This window comes from Panthera leo, chromosome A3 (assembly GCF_018350215.1).
Source record: "Panthera leo isolate Ple1 chromosome A3, P.leo_Ple1_pat1.1, whole genome shotgun sequence".
NCBI classification, from domain to species: Eukaryota; Metazoa; Chordata; class Mammalia; order Carnivora; family Felidae; genus Panthera; species Panthera leo.
In genome coordinates, this window is record NC_056681.1 from 72907792 (window position 1) to 72929032 (window position 21241).

Below are 21241 nucleotides of genomic sequence, written 5' to 3' on the forward strand. Positions count from 1 at the left end.
CATATCTCTCTCTGAGAATAATCTCCTGACCTGCACAGTGGACTTAAGAACACCAAAAAGCTCTTCTCTCTGACTGGTTTATCAGGAAAATCATTCTCCTGATTGGCTTATGCCCACTCCTCAGGGGCCAGTGGAATGTTCCACACTGGTGATGGTGAGGCTATGACTTCTCCTTGCAGTGGGCCAGGTACGGGGGGGCAGGGAAGCCAAAGGGTTTTAGAGGGCACATGGAGCGGTAAAGGTGAATAAGGCCAAAGTCTGTAGAGGTAATCTGAGTGTAAATAGTGGGAAGAACACATGCAGTATGAAGTCAGGAGGCTACTGAGATCGGAGTTGCTAAGTTAAGGGTTTGGAACTGAATGGAAGTGGGCTCGTAGCACAGGCAAGAGGGTCTCCTGGAAGATAGCCCCAGATTGCAGCTGGCAAGTGTGGCCTGCCGTCTGTGGTTGGCAGGGCCTGGTGTTTTGAAGTGGTTGAAGTTGCCGGGATCTGTGGACCCAGACAGGCCACTGGCCAGTGAACAAAACTAAGAGCACCAGGGTCTGAGTTGGGGTCTGAAGTGAAAACTGGATCTCCATAATCAAAGAGGTCAACAGGGTGTAAAGTCAAGGACAAACCCATTGTTAGTCCAATAAGCATGTTTGGCAAATCAGGGGAGGAGCAAGAATGCGAGTGTGGAGCCCGAGAGAGCAGGAGGCCATAGTGGTCAATGTTGGAGGAGTGCAGTCCAGCACTGGGGCAAATGGGCTGGAATGATGCCAGGCCAAGGAGTGGACGGTACAGCCACTCTTCATTCTGTTTCTGTGCTCTGAATGAGATGTGTCTTGTGCCATTTAAAATACCACCAGAGCTTTCTTCTAGAGGCTCGAAGATGGGCAAGTTCATCTAGATGGCATCAAGATGGGCAAGTTCATGAAACCGGGGAAGGTGATGCTGGTCCTGGCCAGTCACTACTCCGGATGCAAAGCAGTTACCATGAAGAATGTTGATGTTGATACCTCAGACTGTCCCTACAGCCATGCTCTGGTGGCTAGAATTGACCGCTATCCCTGCAAAGTGACAAGCTGCCATGGGAAAGAAGGAAATCATCAAGAGGTCAAAGATCAAGTCTTTTGTGAAAGTTTATAGCTACAATCATGCATGCCCATAAAGTACTCTGTGCATATCCCCTTGGACAAAACTGTCGTCAACAAGGATGTCTTCAGAGACCCTGCTCTTAAATGCAAGGCTTGATTAGTAGCCAAGGTAAACTTCCAGGAGAGGTACAGGACGGGCAAGAACAAATGGTTCTTCCAGGAGCTGAGGTTTTAAATCTGCTTTGTTTCAGTCATTAAAAATACACACACACAAAATGTACCACCAGAATGACTGTAGTTAGTAATACAGTATTACATATTTGAAAGTTGCTAAGAGAATAGATCTTAAAAGTTCTCATCACAAGAAAAAAAAATGTAACTGTGAACAGGGACAGATATTAACTAGACTTATTGTGGTGATCACTTTGCAAAATGTATTTGCATGAAATCATTATAATTTCATTAAAATGAAACTAATATAATGCTATATGTCAATTTTACCTCAATTAAAAAAAATTACTACCGGTAACTTTGCTCTATTTCCTTCCAATTAATTGAGAATATGAAAGAGAAAGAGAATTTTGCTTATGGGGAAGAGTATGTTTGTGTTGACAGAAAATACTATTGGGGACTTCCAGAATTTCAAACACACAGGCATTCCTAAGGGAATATGCTGGGGCAGTAGGAAAGAGGGAATGTGGTCAAAAGGACTGTTCCATGATCAGCCATATTGAGTTCTCCAAGTGACTGGTTAGGGATCCATGGGTGTGGTTGAGGTGCTCTCTTTAGAAAAATTCTATGAGAATGCAAACATTTTGGAGCGGGTAGGTAACATTAGCACACTGGAGAGTTCTAACAGCTCAGCTCAGACACATCTATGCTTATGCCTGGAGGGAATGGAATGAGGCCACTAAGGTGCTGGGAAGGTCAGGTTCCCAGCACAGAAGCCTAGGGACACTGGGCATGGACAGGCCAAGGGAGAAAGGGAGTGTGAGCTGTGGGGATGCTCCAGCATCTGAGCAAAGAGGAGGGTAGGGAATGGGGCCCATTTTATGGGATGCCAGTGTCCCTATCTATACTCCAACTTCTACCACACTGGGTCAACTTTTGTCTATTTTGCACGTCGGGTTTCTGTGATTTTCTTTTATTTGGCTTTAGACCATTTGAAAACCATCACCTTATATCCACAACACTAAGCACCTTCTGTGTTCTTTTAATATTATTTTTTTTTAATTTTTTTTTAACGTTTATTTATTTTTGAGACAGAGAGAGACAGAGCATGAACAGGGGAGGGTCACAGAGAGAGGGAGACACAGAATCTGAAACAGGCTCCAGGCTGTGAGCTGTCAGCTCAGAGCCCGACACGGGGCTCGAACCCACGGACCGTGAGATCATGACCTGAGCCGAAGTCGGACGCTTAACCGACCGAGCCACCCAGGCGCCCCTACCTTCTGTGTTCTTAGCTATGTATCAGATGCTATCTTGGTTTATTCATGTGGGAGTTTCTCTTCAAGGTGTTCACAGTCTCTCTGGAAATCCCAATTTTATGTAATGGCAACAAGAAGAAAACAAAATAGGGTAGGACTTAAGTGCTAAGTGATGTGTTGGGGGTACAAGTGACTCATAGTTTTGAGGGTTGTGGGGGGTGAGGACCCATGTCAAAAGTTATAGAAATTTCTACCTGAAAAAAGTGATATTTGAGCTGAATCTTAAAGAAGGAGAGGATTTGAATAAGTGAGGAAGGTATGTGAGCTATGAGAATAGCATAAACAAAGGTATAGAGATAGGAATGTTCAAGGCCAGTTTGGGAAACAATAAATAGAGAAAACATATGGAAGACTGACAGTGTTTTCCACTTTTTAAATTACTTATTCAGACAGTATCCTGAGCAAGAACAATTTCCTGTGGTTTATAAATAGGTCCCAGTTATTTTAGTAGAACGTAATGCTGATGATCATTCATGGAATGTTCCACAGAGACTTCAGTTTTCCAAGGACCAAGAGAAAATGTATAAATGTGGAAGGAATGGTCCAGAACATGAAACACCATGAACAAAACCTAATACAAAGTGTGTGCAGAAACTTAGTGTTCCTAGCCAGGTACTTGTCTCCTTCACTCTTTCTCCCTCCTGGATTTGTTTCTGATTTATGATGCAAAGTGCCCAAGGCTTCAGATGACATGCACCTTTGGATATGAAAGAACGAGAATAGAAATTGGGAGATAATAAAACAGGCACCAGAGATGAAGTCATTTGTCTGAGCTCACAGAGTGGGTGGTGCCAAGGTTACAATTCAGGACGCAGATCTTGAGTCTCCTTTCACCCAAGATTTCCTACCCAATTCCAAAACCAAGAAGCCACTAGAATGGTACAGAATCCCAAATCCAGTGGTTCCTAAGATGAGAACATTTTCATAAGGCTGGTATGTTTCATAGGTTGGGGATCCCAGTTGCCCGTGCTTGAGACACATTTCAATGTATATGTCCATGTTATGGGGTATGCAAAAGAAAGAAGATATTTATATTAATTAGGTTATGGGTGGATTTGTATTTTATTGCAATTAGTTAGCATCATTTTCAACTTTCTTGTGGGGTTCTATTTTCAATCTGTTTCACTAGCATTTGTATATATATATTGTTCATTTTGGCCTAAGAAAGATTATGAGTGAATACCGTCTTTTTATTTGTGTTTTTCCTTTGGGTTCCTCTTACTGTAGACTCCGGGCAAAAGAACTGATGGTTATCCTAAATAAGCTACCTTCCAATCAGAATGCAGTGGTAAAAGAGGGAGTTTGAACTTTACTCACAGCTTCAAGTCACTAAAATTAAATTTTAGAGCAACAGCAGCAGCAGCAAAGTATGTTATTATGAAAACTTTCTTAGGAAAAATATCCAAAAGTCGATCTTGTCTGTATCTGAAGAGATCCCCGTCAAATGTCTCCAGAAGTATGAAATAACACTACTGTCAGTGATCCCACCAGTTTTTGCAAGAACTCAGGGTTGTATTTAAGCCTTTACCCACACCCCAGCTCTCTAAATAAGAATGGATGTTATTAAATCTCCCTCTTGTTCTTAGAGCTGGGTCATTTTATGGGGGTAATAAAATCAGCACCGATAGCATTTCTGGCCATTCCAATAATCATCCTGCAGATTAAAAAAATACCCATAGAATTGAAAAGGAAGCTCCATTCAACTTATCAAATGTAATAACAATTGCCTACAGAAATGACCTTTGACATACAGAATTTGTAGCCGGTAAAAGAGTATTATTTTCACACTGTGTTTAAGATTTGCAGAATACTTAAAAAAAAATTTTTTTTTGTTTATTGATTTTTGAGAGAGAGAGAGAGACAGAGCATGAGTGGGGGAGGGGCAGAGAGAGAGGGAGACACAGAATCCAAAGCAGGCTTCAGGCTCTGAGCTGTCAGCACAGAGCCTGACACAGGGCTGGAACTCATGAACTGCAAACTGTGAAATCAAGACCTGAGCCAAAGTCAGATGCTTAACCAATTAAGCCATCCAGGTGTTCTGCAGAATACTTTTTTAATGACAAAGGTTTTACTTGGTTTACTCATGCCATACATGTAAGTTTTACATTTCATGAGGCAATTTGAAGGAAAGGGTGAAGGTATTCTTTTTGAGCATACTCTCTTTTATAGTAATACAATAGCAATATCAGATTATAAATTAAACCACCAGCTAATCAGAAGTTAAGTTCACGGGCATAACCTAAAAAGCATACCCTACATATATTTTTTGGTTCCCAACACTGCAACATCTTTACCTTGGGGTGTGAAAGAACTAGAATAGAAATTGGGAGATTTCTAGCTTAGAAATCAAATCAGGTTTTCCCATTTTGATACTTAAACCAAGACAAAACAAACAAACAAAAAACCCACAAAACATTCCAGTCTTCTGAGATATGGAAGTTTAGATAATGTATTTTCTGTGCCATCCTCAGAAAGTAAGATTCATGTGCCCTTCATATTTTAACATTATAGATCTGTAAAGAGTGCCTGTATGCCCAGCTGATCACGAAACACATCTTTCCTTCCTTTCTCCAGTATGTTCTATTCAGGCTTTCCCAAACCAGTATACCTCCCAGCACTATTTCCACTGAATATGACTTGAACAAAGGGCTTGGAAGTGGTGGGAACAGAGTGAATCATGGTAAGTCTGTGATGCAACATCTACCTCTCTATTTATGAAGCATGGAAAGTATATTAAAATCTGCAATTAAATTGAGGTCTAATTTTGTTTATCTTAGCATTTCCCAAGTTTAGTTGACCACAAACCCCATTCCCCTCCTAGCTAGGCACTAGTATTCTATGGGCTGTGTTTGGATAAACGTCAGCCTGGGCACAGGCACTGGTTTTCATTCACATGCCGGCCTCAGGGGCTCTCTTGCCACTTGCTAGCTAGCAAGTTACTTTCCCTCTCAGAACCCTAGTTTCCCCATCTGAATTCTATCGAAAATGATATCTATCTCACATGTTTTTTAAGGTATGTATGCTCAATAAACATGTATCTCCTTCCATTTACAAACAAGGCAGTATAAATCTTTCTGTGTTTCAACAAGCATTCCAGTATCCTCTCTAATAGGGCTTTTTCCAGTCTCATTTCCTAAGAACATGGAGAAGTGTTAACACTGCTTTAGAGTCGGACTCTCTAGAATGTAACTTTACTGTGTAACATTTGACTTAAGTTGACTTATCAATCTCTCTGTGCCTCAGTGTCCCCACATGTAAAATGGGGATAATTTTAAGCAACTGGTACTTGCTTCACAGGGTTGTGAAATTTAAAGGCTAGTATTGATAAAGCAATAAGAATAACACCTAGTCTAGGGTAAGCATTCACTAGTCTCATTAAAACTACTAGTAGTCTTATTTTCTAATCATACACTGTGCTCCAGCCACAGTAGGCGCCTTGCTACCCAAAGATACCTGATATTTTCCCATATTCACAACTCTTGTCTTTCATCTTTTTTCCCTGGTGAAATCTTATCCATCCCTTGAGGCCCACCACGAATGCTGCCTCCTTGATGAAGCCTTTCCAGATTTTCCCTAACCAGGTGACTTCCTGCTCCAAGGGATTCGATGCTGAAAGGGGCTTTGTAATCTCCTCCTGGCTCTTACCATGTTTGACACTGCATTCAATGAGTTTTATATTCCTAGAGGCACGCACACGCACACACACACACTCAGTATCCAGCCGTGTGATCTAGCCGGTACAATTTCAGGCAGGGAAGCAGTAAACCTAGACTCTGGCCCCACTCTGTAACCCTGGGGAAGTCACTTTATGGGAGCTTTGATTTCCCCTTAAAACAGTGGGTTGGATTAGGCCAGTTCTAAAGCCTCTTCTACATCTATCCTTCTGTAAGTCTAGTGTGCACCCCTAGGGCAGCCCTCTGTAAGCCTGAAGAATTTCAAGAGAATAGAAGGAACAAAATTTGAGCCAGAAATGTCTGATTAGAAATGCTTGCACTGTTTATAAAAGAACACAGACTGAAACAACCCGAATAAAAAAAGTGTGGCATAAAATGGAATACTGTGCAGCTCTAATAACAACAACAAAGAATAAGGAAGCTTACCATAAGGAAAGCTACTAAGGAAAGATCTCTAGGACGCATTAAGTGAAAAAAAAAAAAAAAAGCAAGGTGCAAACAGTGTTTGTAGAATGCTCCTTGTTTTACGGAAAAGGGAGAGAAGTTATAAGAATATATATTTGATTTTGGTTATGTATGCCTAAACGGACACTGGGCAGGTGCCCTGGAAGAGTACATAGAAAAAATTTTTAAATGGTTACCTATAGGGGCACCTGGGTGGGTCAGTCGGTTGAGCGTCTGACTTTAGCTCAGGTCATGATCTCACAGGTCAGGGCTCAAGCCCTGTGTTGGGCTCTGTGCTGACAGCTCAGAGCCTGGAGCCTACTCCCTCTCTCTCTGTCTCTCCCCCCACTCATGCTCTGTCTCTGTCTCTGTCTCTCTTTCTCAAAAATAAATAAAAACATTTAAAAAAATAAAATGGTTACCTATAGGAAATGGTCTGGGGTTTGGGACTGGTGGGAACAGGGTGAGAATGAGAATTTCAATGCATTCCTTTTAACACCATTTGATCATTTACTTATTTATTTATTTATAATCTCTACACCAATGTGGGGTTTGAACTCATGACCCCCAAATCAAGAGTCAGATGCTTTTCTGATTGAGCCAGCCAGGAGCCCCTACCATTTTGATTTTTTAATTATGCGAATGCATTGCCTATTTGAAGAAAAAGTTAAGAGAAACCTCTGATTGTGACAATGTTTAACAGAAACAGATGTTTATCCTATTTGCTTATTTTCAGTTTTCAGTGAGGCTAGGGTTGAACTAAGGAATGATGTACTAATTTATTGCTGTAGCTTTGTACTGAGATATGAATCCCTGTGGCATACTTGCCATTTGAAAGGTGAAATTTTGGCCATTTGGATATTCTTGAAGGTTTCTTCTCAAGCCAGCCACCTTGATTCTACAGTTCATGCCACCTGATGCAGACAGATGCTCCGCAGCCAGAGGCCTCCACCCACCTGGGAGGTAGCTGGTAGTTAAAGGAAAGGCCTTGGGCTGCAATATAAGCACCCCTATTCTTCCTGGAGGATCTGGGAGAATTCAATTGAGGAGGAAGGGAGGGGGCAACCTAGCAAATTCTCAAATCCTCATGGAGGGCAAATGAACAGAGGATCAGAGGACTCAGAGAAGGCTCTGATTCTCCTTTTAGGAATGGTTAAAGATGGGGTGCCTGGTGGGCTCAGTCAGTGAAACATGCAACTCTTAATCTCAGGGTTGCGGGGTTCAAGCCCCATGTTGGGTGTAGAGATTACTTTAAACGATTAGATAAATCCTTTAAAAAAAATTTTTTTTAAGTTTATTTATTTTTGAGAGAGAGACAGAGCCAGAGACAGAACATGAGCAGGGGAGAGGTAGAGAGAGAGGGAGACACAGAATCCAAAGCAGGCCCTATGCTCTGAGCTGTCAGCACAGAGCCCGATGCAGGACTTGAACTCACAAGCTGTGAGAGCATGACCTTAGCCAAAGTCAGATGCTTAACTGACTGAGCTGCCCAGGCACCCCAAGATGAGATAAATTCTTAAAAAAAAGTGGGGGGAATGGTTAAAGTGATAGCATCTACACTCCACCAGCTATGACACAGTTCAGGGAATGTTTTCAGATAACTTTTCCAGCTTTCCCAAAAAATCTATCCATCAGATGGTGTAAACTTTCCTCCCCAATGGGTGAAATCCCACATTCTTCTCAAATTTAGGTAACCCACCACCTTAAGAAACTTAGACCTATAAATATTTTTGTTTCTACCACAGAGTCCTGCAGCAATTAGAAATCCAATGTATGACATTCTCAGATTGCTGTGGTCCAGGGTCCCATTTGGAGAGAATCCTGAGATTAAATTACTTGCAGCTGAGGCAGGCCCACGTTTAGCCAGTATATATTGCATCAAACCCCAGCACTCCTGCTTGGTTACTCCTGGGAAGGCTTCAGAAGAGCTTTTCAAAGCAGACCTCATAAAAACAAACACCCCCACTACGACCCCCATCTTCTGTCCCCTTAAAAAAGCAAACAACAATACCGCTCTGTTCACCAAACACAGGGGGATTTTCTGTTTAAAGTATCTTTTCTTATTTCATATTGGCAGGACTTGTTAAGGAACTGATGGCTTTCAAGTTGCATGAACTTTGAAACAAAAACATATAAGAATCCAGGTGCTTAAAACTTCCTCAAACTTAGATACTTCCTTACAACCTTCATCTAAAAAAAGTCTTTTTAAAGTTTTATTAAAGCAATTTCAGTTAAAAAAAAAAGAAGGGTGCCTTTGGCCCCATATTTTGACTCATTATGTTTGAGTGTAAAGCTAGTAAGTAAAATGTCATAAGATCCTATTTCCCTTTTCAGACTTAGAAACAAACTTAGAAACTTGGTGTCAGATCTGAGTTTGAATTCTGTTTTCATCACTTACTAGCTGTAAGACCTCAGACAAGTAACCCAACCTCTTTGTGCCTCAATTTCCTCATTGGTAAGATAGAGTAATAAAAGTACAAATACATGTAATAAACAAACAAGTAATAAATAAAATGAGTATGTGTACTTAGCGGAGTGCCTAGAGATGTATGTGAGTGACAAAAATAACAGTGTTAAAACAATAACAAAAAATTATTATACTTCATATCTCATGTAGGGGAAATACTAACTGAAATCGAGCAAATACAGTATTTCTTCATTTTTGTGATTCTTTACAGGCTCCAGTTTCAGTCTTAAATAAATGCTTATCATTAAAATTGAACTCTTGTTTACTCTAGCCTGCGTATAAAAGAAAAAACCCAAGAGAAGAAAAGAGCCTGCCAACCATGAGAAGCAAGCAAGGAAGGAATTTCATTGCCTCCACAGCAAATGTTCAGATAGTCTGAGTGTTTTATTGTCATGAGACACAGCATTTATGCTGCGGCTGGGCATCCCCACCTACTGAGAATCTGAGGGCCCAGGATGGGAAATGAGGACACTCCAACATCAAAAGTATGATTGGGGGGCAAAGTGGATAAGATCTAATCACTCAATCCAGACAGAAGAACTTCTCCTCAAACCAGTGGCATGTTAAACTTTTCTGACCTCTGTGGGGAAGTGATTTTTCTTCTCTTTGTTCCTCACCCATCAGCCTATGAATTTCTGCAATTTCTCAAATGAATTCTAGGCATGAATCTAGCCCACTTCTGGAATCCTTTACATAGGCTGGCAAACTATGTCACGTTGGGGGGTGGGGTTATCTCTAGGCAATGCCTCTCTGTCATTGCCAAGGTCATCTTTGGACTTCTGAAAGAATGACACCAGTCATGAAAATATTAGCCATGCCTGCCTTCTGCTCACAAGGGAGCACCAAGGCTTGCCACCCACACATACCAAGGCCATTGTGATGGAGGCACTATGGAAAGCCGGGAAGGTGGAGATTAGGCCTCACTTTGGATTCTCACTTGGTAGCATATTCCAAATTCTAGTTGCTTTTCTTCAGTTTTCCTCAGCCTAAATAGGGAGGATGCCAATAACTGGAGTCCCCATTGACAATACCTAGAACAAAGTTGTCCAATAGAAACATAATGTGAACCACATATGTAATTTAAACATTTTGGGGGGATGCCTGGGTAGCTCAGTTGGTTGAGCATCCGACTTCAGCTCAGGTCACGATCTCACGGTTCCTAGGTTCGAGCCTTACATTGAACTCTGTGCTGACAGCTCAAAGCCTGGAGCCTGCTTCAGATTCTGTGTCTCCATCTCTCTGTGCCCCTCCCCGGTTCATGTTCTCTCTCTCTCTCAAAAATAAATGAACATTAAAAATATTTTTAAATAGCTATATTTGAACAAATAAAAATAAATGGTAAAATAAATTTTAAAAATAGGTTTTATTTAATCCATCATATCCAAGATAATTTCATAGCAACATATAACAGATATTTGAAAAATTGAGATATTTTATTTCCTTTTTTTTTTTAACTAAGCCTGAACCTGGTGTGTATGTAGACGTCACAAAATTTACAGTTAAAGCAAGTAGATTCGAATATCCAAGTTGTTCCAAATACAGTTAACATTTTTCTGATAACTCAAACCAAGAACTGATTTTTAAATTTAAATCTCAATTCATTAAAATTAGGTAAAATTGACGAGCACTGGATATTGTATGTAAGTGACAAATCACTAGATTCTACTCTTGAAACTAATATTACACTGTATATCAACTAACTAAACTTGAAATTAAAACTTCAAATATTAAAAATTAAGTAAGTAAGTAAGTAAAATTAGAAATTCAGTTCTCTGTCACTCCAGCCACATTTCTAGTGGCTATTATTGTATGAGACACTGCAGGCTGAGAAAATAAAGAAAAAGTGCATGATGTTTTATGGAGAGGTCTTCTGCTGCTACATCCTCAAGTGCTATATGCCAAAGGGAGGGTCCAATAACTTTTTCTAGTTTGTTCCCAAAACAATACGGACTCAGAATCCCTTTAACATTTCTGTGGTGGGATAATTAGAATCAAGCTGTCTGAAAATAGGCAAGTGGAATAATCAACTTACATATATGAGAGGTACATGGTGACAAACCCTTTCTCAAGTCGTGCATTGTAGGAAAGTTTTAAAGAATATGCAGAAGCCTATTCACCAGATGGGACAAGTGGTTGGTTGGTTGTTGAAAAATAATGTTAAATGAGAAATAAAAAAGATTTTCACTTTTGAATTATATTTTTTTAATTGGGGTGAAATCCAGATAACCTAAAACTAACCATTTTAAAACAGACATTTCAGTAGCATTTAGTATAGTCATTATGTTGTGTAACTACCACCTCTACGTAATTCTAAAACACTTTCATCACCCAAAATAAAATTTCATACCAATTAGGTATGAAATTAAGTATACCCCATTCACTCCCCTGCTCCTCTCCCAGTCCCTGGCAACCACCAATCTGTGTTCTATCTCTGTGGATTTACCTATTCTGGATATTTCATATAAATGGAATCATATAATATTGACTTTTTGTGTCTTTTTTTCCCACATTATACATGTATCAGTGCTTTATTCCTTTTATGGCCGAATACTCTTCCATTGTATGTATATACCATATTTTGATTCATCCATTGTTGGACATTTGGGTTGTTTCTACATTTTGACTATTGTGAATAGTGCTATTATGAACATCTGTGTACAAGTGTTTGCGTGATACCTGTTTTCTGGACTTCGGGGCATATAGTTGGGTATGGAACCGCTGGATCATGTGGTGATCCTGTTTAACTATTTGAGGAACTGCCAAACTCTTTTCCACAACATCTGCACCATTTTACATTCCCACCAGCAATATATGAGGCTTCCATTCCTCTACATCTTGCTGAATTTTCTTTTCATTCATACTTGTTATTTTCTTTTTCTTTTTCTTTTTTTAAAGTAAAGCTATGGCCTAAATGGGTGATGAGCATTAAGGACGGCACTTGTTGGGATGAGCACTGGGTGTTATATGTAAGTGATGAATCACCAAATTCTACTCCTCAAATTATTATTACACAACATGTTATCTAACTAGGACTTAAATAAAATTAAAAAAAAATTAAAGCTATCCTTGTGGGTGTAAAATACTGTTTCATAGTACTTTTGATTTGCATTTCTCTAATGACTAATGATGTTGAACATATTTTCATGTGCTCATAGGCGATTTGTATTATCTTCTTTGGAGAAAATTCTATTTGAGTCCTTTGCCCATTTTTTAATTGAGTTGTCTTTTTGTTGTTGAGTTGTAAGAGTTCTCTATGTATTTTGGATACTAGACCCTTATTAGATGTGTAATTTGCAAATCTTTTCTCTTATTTTCTAGATTGCTTTTTCATTTTCTTGGTAATACCCTTTGATGCACAAAAGCTTACAATTTCCATAAGTCCAACTTGTCTGTATTTATTGTTGTTTGTCATGCTTTTGGTGTCACATCTAACAATTCATTGCCTAATCCATGAGGCACATTTTGAAAAAATAACAATAGATTTATATCTGGAAAAAGACATAAAATTTTACTTTACTTGAAACATGAATTTAAATTTACCTGCTAATCAGTTGATAGTCAAAAGGTTTCCTCCAACATGTTTACTGAGTGAAAGACCACTTATTTTTGCATAAGCCACAACTATATGATAGTTTGATTTCTTTTAAGTTGACTAAGAATTTAGAGACGCTTGCAAAGCAACTTGCCTCCAGACATTTCAAAGTTTTTATGATTTCCATTCTTCCCTAAATTTTAGTGTTATCTTGCCCACATATAATTTGATGCAGTATTTTTAGCCTTTAACAGACATTTAAATAATATGCAACTTAGGGGCACATGGGTGGCTCATTTGGTTAAGTGTCTGACTTTTGATTTCGGCTTAGGTCATGATCTCAGGCTTCATGAGATCAAGCCCTGCACTGGGCTCTGAGTTAATAACATGGAGTCTGCTTGGTATTCTCGCTCTCCCTTTCTCTCTGCCCTCCCTTCATGTGCATGTGCACACGCTCTTCTCCCCCATCCCTCTGCTCAAAATAAGCAAATAAACTTTAAAATATGCAAATTAGTTATCGCTGAAATAAGTCTCTTTGCACACTCATATTTATTTGGCTTATGTGATGCTTAATTATAATAAGAATAATTACTAAGTAAAATAGGTATAACTATAACAAGTATAATTGGCATAAATAAATTTGGGAATAAACTCAACTGACTTGGTAAGTACATAGCACGATGGCAGGAACTGAAAAATACAGTTGTAGCAGAATACAGCCCACTGTCAAAGTGTGCTTGGTGTGCTATGGACATCAGTCAATCTGCTCACAATACAGAGGAAATGAATTGTGTAATCCAAATGTGTTAACTGAAGAAGAGTTAAGAGAGCAGTTATTCTATTATTCTAGAGGTCTCAATTTAAAATTATTTAAAACATTTTTTAAACATTTTTAAACCTTGTGGTAACAAATACATAAAATTTACCATTTTAACCCTTTCAAGTGTACAGTTCAATGGCATAAAGTACATTCACATTGTTGTGCAAACATTACAACCATCAATCTCAAGAAGTTTTTCATCTTGCAAAACAAAACTGCTTCTTAATAATAATGCAATGTCAAGCACACAGCTCTGCTATGCTATCTTCTAAGCAGATACCAGTGGCTCTTCATAGCAGTGTGACCTTGGGCAACTTATTTAACCTGCTGTTGTCTTCAGTTTTCTAATCTACAAGATGGGATTAATATCTACCCCACAGGACTAACAAAAAGGACAAAAAATATATTTTTTAAAGCATTTTAAAAACTGAAAGCATTTTACAATTGCTACTTACGTTTATTTTTATTAATAGAAAATTTGAGGAGACTTTCATAGAAAGCTAGGCTTCTTATTCTCATCACTTTATAAATATTATTTCTACATATTTAGATTATTGAGATTTATTATCCCACATATATCTTACTTGTTTATTGATTGTATCCCCTACTAGAAAGGAAAATCCATGAAGGCAGTGATTTTTTTCTATTTTGCCCATTGCTGTATTTCATGGTCTAGAACAGATCAAAGTATATATATTTCCTGAATAAATGAGAGAATGAATTATTTCATACATCAGTAAATGTGTTATTAGTGCTTTAATATTAAAAACTATTAATTCATGATATTGGTAGCTCAAACATGTAAGTCTTTACATCTTCCCAGTGCTAAATTAATATGTCTGAAGCCCCAAATAGAACATTTCTACTATGAGGAAACTTCCAGACTAGTTCAGAGTTGAAAGGAAGTCAAGTTTAGGAGTAAATAGAAATGAAAAACATTTATTCAAATGTTCAAAATGTGTTCTCAATTTCAAATTTTAGGGTATTATCAATACAATAAAAGATGGGTTTTAATTGGGTTGATTTAATGTAACCAAGGAAATACTTTAAGCACCAGTCTCTCTTTTCTAAATAAAACAGGCAGACAATACTATTGTTTGTCAATATCCGGTTTCAAGTATAGCTATGGGACTTGCTTTGGCAAATGAAATGTGAGTGGAGGTAACCTTACGTCATTTCTGGGTGGAAGTATTTAGTTGCTGGTACTTAACCCTCCATCATAGTCTTTCCTTACAATGGAGATTGTGCAAGTACCCACTGACATGGAGGTACCATAATATTAACATATTCTATAATGCTGAGCTGACACATAGAAGACAGCTTCGCCCAAGAGACGGTCTCTTGGAACCACAGTTGATTTGATATCAGCAATAAATTAACTCGTTGATTTGGAACTCGTGTGCTATACTGAGATTTGGGAACTGTGTATTATAACATCATAATTTAGTCTGTAGTGACATATATATATAGACAATCTTTTCGTCTACATTTTGAATGGCAAGTTAAAATAACAATTTGTATCTGCAAAAGTTTTGGAATAAAGTACTATTTCTATGGGAGACAAAGATATATAATCACGTGGCTTCAAAAATGGAGAGTAAGAGTATAGTATGTTACAGACATGATTATCAATGAGTTCTAGGTTCCTTTAAATCATCTTGATTTCTATTGTGAGGAAGAACTCAACAAAGCAGCTTCTGACATATTTGAGAATAATCCTTTTGAGTTACCATCACTACTAAGGCTTTTTATCCTTTTCTAGATTATTGCCTTTCACAGAGATATAGGTCTTCACCAATAATCTCTCCATATTTAGACTCTTTTATTTGTCCTGTTACTTTTTTTTGGTCAGTGGTACACTGGGCTCTTCTAGATGATTTTTTTTTCCATCAAAAAAATTCAAAATTGTGAGGTACTTATAGTGAAAGTCTGATGAAAACTCAGGTATTTGTAGTGAAACTTTGAATCCTTGCCTTTCACATTTTTGAAATACTTATTGGCACTTTACTAGAGTACCTTGCTAGGGTTGTGTGTGGCCTCCCTTTTTGAAAGAAATTTTTAAAAATTAAGTGGGAGTGGAATGGGGTAGGGGAGGTGACTCATCCATTAAATGGAGATTTATTCAAGTACTGTTATCTGTGATAAAGGAAGCTGTTAAGAGTCACCATTTCAGAGTAACACTGCAAGAATTTAAACAGGCATTTTCCACAATTGCCATTGTTTTCTTTGGTATTTCATTAACATTGTGGGTAGGGACTGCTGAGGGCTATGGAGCAAAATAAGTGAAAGGGAAACAACTTTCCTTCCTGGTGGATTTCCTGTATTACCTAATGAGGGCAGCCACTTACGTGTTAATTCTGTACAATTCAACAAATATTTTTGAGCACCTCCTAAGCGCCTGCTATGTGCAAAACAGTGAACAAACAGACAAAAGAACCCTGTCTTTGGAGAGTTCACCTTCTGGCGGTGTTGATCAACCCTCTGGGAAAAATATTAAATTACTTGCCTTTCTCAATTTTTTTTTTCATATATATCAAAAGTAAACATTGATCCAAACATCCAAACTGATGGTGAAGCGCTAAAAGGAAGAATCATCTTCACTCTGCTGGAACAATTTCATTTACATTTACTTAAAAATATATTCATTTAAAAAATACATGCAAAAATATAAACCCACCAGGCCTCGGGTCTATTGATTTGAGATCGAAGCATGATCTAAATTGCCTTTTTTTTTTTTTTTTTGTCTTTATTCAGCGGTTGAGGTCAGATCTTTAGGGAGAGAAGCCTTTGGGCGTATTCAAAGGAGAAGGGCCCTCTTCCTTGTGAAAGCTTGCAGTGCAGCCGTTGGCTACCTACAAGGCAGGCAGAACGTCAGTTTCCCCCGACTCTGCTCTCTAAAGAGCGTTTCTATTCGTGGACATGGTGATGACACCATCCTTTCTCCCCAACAGTGGCGGTTCCATAATTTCTACATAGCCTGGGGACTGACTGGGTGGGCAAGCTGGTTGGGAAGAGGCGTTAGCACTTGACAAAAACTCGAGTTAACGGCCGGTGTCCGTCTCAGGGTTTTTGGGTAGGGGAAGAAAACAAATTCTAAAACCATCGCGGGGCTTGCCCTGCTGCCTGAACAACCCCACTCCGCACGGGTGGCTCAGGAAACGCACCCGGTTTTAGGTTAAAGTGAGTGAGCCAGAACGCCCAGAGGCAGGAGTTGGACAAACCACTTGTAGGGACTGTCCGCCCTGAGGGACACGGTGAAGAAGCACTCACAAATCGGGGGAAGATCGTGATTTCACCGAGGAACAACCCTCTGCCCCCACCGCCCAACGTTTCCCACGGAGAGGTCACTGTGGCTCTTCATGAGGCTGGGCGGAACCTATAAGGCATCACCACCTATATCTAAAACCAAAACAACCAAAAGACGCTCTAAAACCTCTCTCAACACTCTCCAGCGCGTTCCAAACGCCAACATCGCGGGCGAAAAGAGGCTGCACAAATCACGTAGAAAATTAGGCTGCCCCTTTCTAAAGCGATAATCAAATTAGCCTCAAATTAAACGTGAAATTGGCCCTCGCCGGCTGTGGGGGACAAAGCCCCCATTGTCCCTTCGCCCGGGTAACGGCGGCGGCGGTGCCCACCCAGGCCAGGCCAGCCTGGCGGGTCCCCGCGGCATATGACGAGGTAGGCGCCGGGCCGGAGGAGAGCCTCAGCTGGGGAGTGCGTGGACGCGCCGGAGGTTCGGCTGGCGCGCGCTGCAGGCGCTGGGTGGGCGGCTGCGGGGCTCCCGACAGGCGCCGAGGGTAGGAGAGGGAGGAACTGAGGGAGGGAGGAGCGGTGAGCGGAGAGGAGTGTGGAGGGTGTGCGGGAGAGAGCGTGTGCGCGCGCGTGTGTGTGCGCGCTCCCGGCGCCCGCGCGCTCTCTCTCCCCGCCCCTAGCCCCCTCCCGGCCCGCTCCCTCCCCTCCTCCCCCCGCCCCGCGCTCCCGCCCAGCCCCCGGAATCAGTGCAGCTGTTGCCGTGCAGGCTGCGGATTCCTCCAGTCCCTCCCTCGGCCGCCTCTCCGCCCGGAGCGAGCGCGCAGCCCCGCGCAGCAGCGCCCACCGGTCCCGTCCTGTGAGCCCCGGCCCCAGCCGCGGACAGCCCCGCGGAGTCGCCTCCCGGCCCACCCGCCCGGCCGCCGAGGAGCGGGAGGAGGACGGGACCCCGGCGCCCCCACCCCCTTATCCTCGGGAGGTAGGTGGGGGGCCTAGGCTGGAAGATGCCAACTCACTGGGGCTGCCTCCCGGGCGGGCTCCTGGGCGGCGGGAGGACAGGAGGAGGGGCGCGGGCCCAGGCCCGGAGGACGCCGCTGCCCCGCCAATGCCCTGCGCCTGGGGAGCGGCGTGGGGGCAGGGAGACTGCGGAGCAGGGGCGGGGGCGGCGCGGGGAGCCTTGATCTCCAGTGCTTATTAGTACGCGGGCTATGCGGACAGGGGCGGCAGGCTCCGCAGTGAGGCGAACGCAGCTCCCCCGTGCGCACCGCGGCCGCCCAGCCCCATCTTCGGACGCAGCGGCGCGGATTCCTCCCTGCCTCCGCCGCCTACTCCCTCCAGCTGGGCGCAGCGGCCCCTGGTGCGGGGGTGGGTGCGGAGTGGGCAGCACGCGGGGCGTATTTTCGGGTGCCCTCCCTGCGGCCGGGGCTGGTGGGGAGCGGGGGCGGCGTTGACAGGGCCGGGCTGTGCGCGTAACGGTACGGGGGATGCGGCCAGGCGTGGTCCCCGCTGCGCTGCGCTGCAGCTAAACCGGAGGCGGCGGCCGGGCGCCCCCCCCCCCCGCCCTTCCCGGCGCCCGCCCCCCGCCCTCCCTGCCGTCCCCACTCTCCCAGGGCTGGGCGTGAGCCGCCTCGGGGCGCGGAGCGGCGGCGGCGCCCGCCCTTCAGCTCCAGCCACCGGCTCTTCAACAGGTTTGTATCAGCGCGGTGACCCTCCGGGCTGGCCTTTGGGGTGGTGGGCTGGAAGCCCCTCTCGTCTTCATCTCTCACACCACGCCCGCGGCCCTCCTTTTTGGGGGGAGCCTTCTCTTTGTTTTTGTGAGAGGAGAGATGCCAAGTGCCTGCCGTCAGATGGGGAGGGGAGTGTTGTGGATGTCAGTATACGAAACCAAGTCCATTATTTTTCCAGTCAAAAGCAGGGCCACAGAGCGAGGAGAGGGCGAGTGTGACGGTGCTTCAGCAGAGGAGAAAAATGGATTCGGTGGGGTTTATTTGGGCGGGGATGTGCTTTTTTGGCAAGATGGATGGCTCCCAGTGCCCTCGCCGTGATGCAGCACAATGCAGCAGTATCGCAGCCTCCCCTGGTTCTCGCTGCCGGGGCTTGGCACGGCCACTCGGCGCCTGCGGCCCCCGCCCGGCCCCACCCAGGCCCGGGGCTGCCCTTGGCCGCGGCTGGGAGCTGCTTCTACCTTGTCATGCTGCTTCAGCTGGATGTGGCGTCAGGAGGACCAGGTCACCTAGCAGTGAGGGGGGAGTCTGCTGTTTGGGGTGAGCCCTCCCGCCCCGCCTGTCGGGCTGTGCTGGGAAGAAGGGGCGTCCTGCAGCGCCAATGCAGGCTGAGGGAGCCGGCCTGCGGTTGCGGACGGGAATCTGATCTTCGACCCAGGGACCTGAGCCGTAGGGAGGGGCTGCAGGGAGGACAGGCCCGGGGGTGTGCAGAGGCAGTGGTGCAGTCAGTATTGGGAGTCGCAGTGTTTTCTGTGCATTACCCATAATCTGTGACTGCAACCCAGCTATCCATCGATTTCTTCATATGTGAAAAGTTGATTAATTGGAGCTTCACAGCGATGACATTACAGTACCTCTGTCTTTGGTTAATACTAAGAATATGAATCTTTCCTATAGGAAACCATTTTTTTGAAATGAAATGATTGGTGTGTTTTAGTTCTTACGTCTCTGAGACATTTCTAAAAATACTAACATTCAGTAAGTTGTTTTAAAAAGGAACGTATTTTTTGATGGATTAAAAATTGTTTCTTTAACCTGTATTTGCTGTATTTCCATCATTTGCTTTTTTCTGTAAATCAAGTACAGTTGCATATTTGGATTCTTTACTAAGGATTATTAGGTAAGTGAGTGTCATGATTGTTGGTCAGTTGGTATTCAGATTGATTTAGATAGCCAAGTTAAGTGTACAGTCATGACTAATGGAATTATCATGGTAACTGACTGCACTTGTGTTTGTTTATATGTATTTTTTGCATACATATTTTTTGCAGATGTGGCTGGGGAGGGAGACCAAGAGAAAGGGGAGACCACCAAGGCCTCGGTGGCTGGTATTTGGTCAGAGGAGATGATTCCCAGTGTCCTCATCTGTTTAGTCTGGGAACATTGGGAATTTCTCTTCTAAATGCTGCTTCCACAATTCATTTATTCAGTGTGCGATGGCAAATGGGATACATCTAAATGTCACCCCAGGCTCTTCTAAAATGTTTAAGTGAAAAAGAGAATTTCAGTATGCTAACTGGAAGGGAAGGTCAGTGTTTCAATGCAAGGGTGTATCTACTTTTATTTTTAAAAACTCTAATGAATCCAGCTTAGTGGCATTTGATTTTATGGGGCTCTTCAGAGGAGAACTGAATTTAAATTGTGTGGTTTATGTGCATTATTTTGAATTTCTCTAATAGACGGCCATTAAGATACAGAATTTTTTTTTAATTTGGATTTCATCGTTGCTCTGGTTGTATAAAATTGTGATGCCTACGGATGGTTGGGAGTATTGTTTCCATGGATTATCCAGACATTTTGGATTTATTATGTTGTAAAAAAATATCCTGTGTTGATGGCACAGGGGGTTTAGCTGTTCTGACGTACACACCAGGTGCAGAATTCTGTTAGGTTATGCTCTTTGTAACTCTGTCATCTCTGGACTAACCAAACCCTTCATCTGAGAGTAGCATTGGGGCCATAAGGAAACTACTGTCACTTGGCCATCTCCTGCTATGCAGGCTTTCTGTGCAGAGCATCTCTGGGGTGAGACTAGTAACGACAGTCTGTGATGTTGTAGGAGCAAGTGAGAAGACTTCACTCTCTACTTGTGACACATCCTTAGCAGAGACTTGGCACTGGCGTTTCCTTGGAAGAGTCTGAGTGGTTATTGAGTGCTGTATGAAAGCATGACTCTACGTGTAGAAGTACTATTTTGAGATGGAAGGATTTTACTACTACTAAACAAACAGACATGATGAGTGAATATTATTTGATGTGGTTTTTGTTAAAATAATAAGCTTTTCATTTTAAGAGCATATTCTTAGGAGTCTAAAGCTATACACACACATGTATATATACAGTGATGTGATGCTCCTTTAATTATTTTGGGCCCTGACCAACATCTGCATTATAATCAGTCTTTAACTAATGTTCTGTGGCTTTCCTTAGGGTAGTCCTGGTTTCTTCAATACTACTGGGAAACCATTTTTCCATTAGGAAGGGACTAATATGTCTTCTGGAAAGACTACTTCTATAGGTTTGTGGAAGTGAGTAAAACCCCTCATGGGTTTCTCTTGTAAATTTTCAGTCCTTGCTGTCTCCCAAAGCACCTTTTCTTTGCAAAAGACCTAGTTTAGTATTCTTGATTTTTCTTTTTTCTTTTTTTTTTTAATGTTTTGTTTTATGGGGGGGGGCGGGGCAGAAAGAGAGGGAAACAGATCATCCCAAGCAGGCTCCCTGCTGTCAGTGCAGAGCCCATGTGAGGCTCAAACTCACAAACTGTG

At 42.3% G+C, this 21241-nt stretch overlaps 1 protein-coding gene and 1 pseudogene across 1 annotated transcript in view; both read left to right on the top strand.

The window, feature by feature from the left end:
* The first annotated feature begins 900 nt into the window (after positions 1 to 900).
* LOC122215029 lies at positions 901 to 1311 on the top strand (annotated as a pseudogene).
* Positions 1312 to 17531: 16220 nt separating this feature from the next.
* Positions 17532 to 21241, top strand: part of SPTBN1 (spectrin beta, non-erythrocytic 1) — a 198457-nt gene continuing 194747 nt past the window's right edge. The window contains exon 1 of the mRNA XM_042932280.1: positions 17532 to 17731. The gene's annotated coding sequence lies outside the window, so the exon portion shown is untranslated. The remainder of the gene's footprint in view (positions 17732 to 21241) is intronic.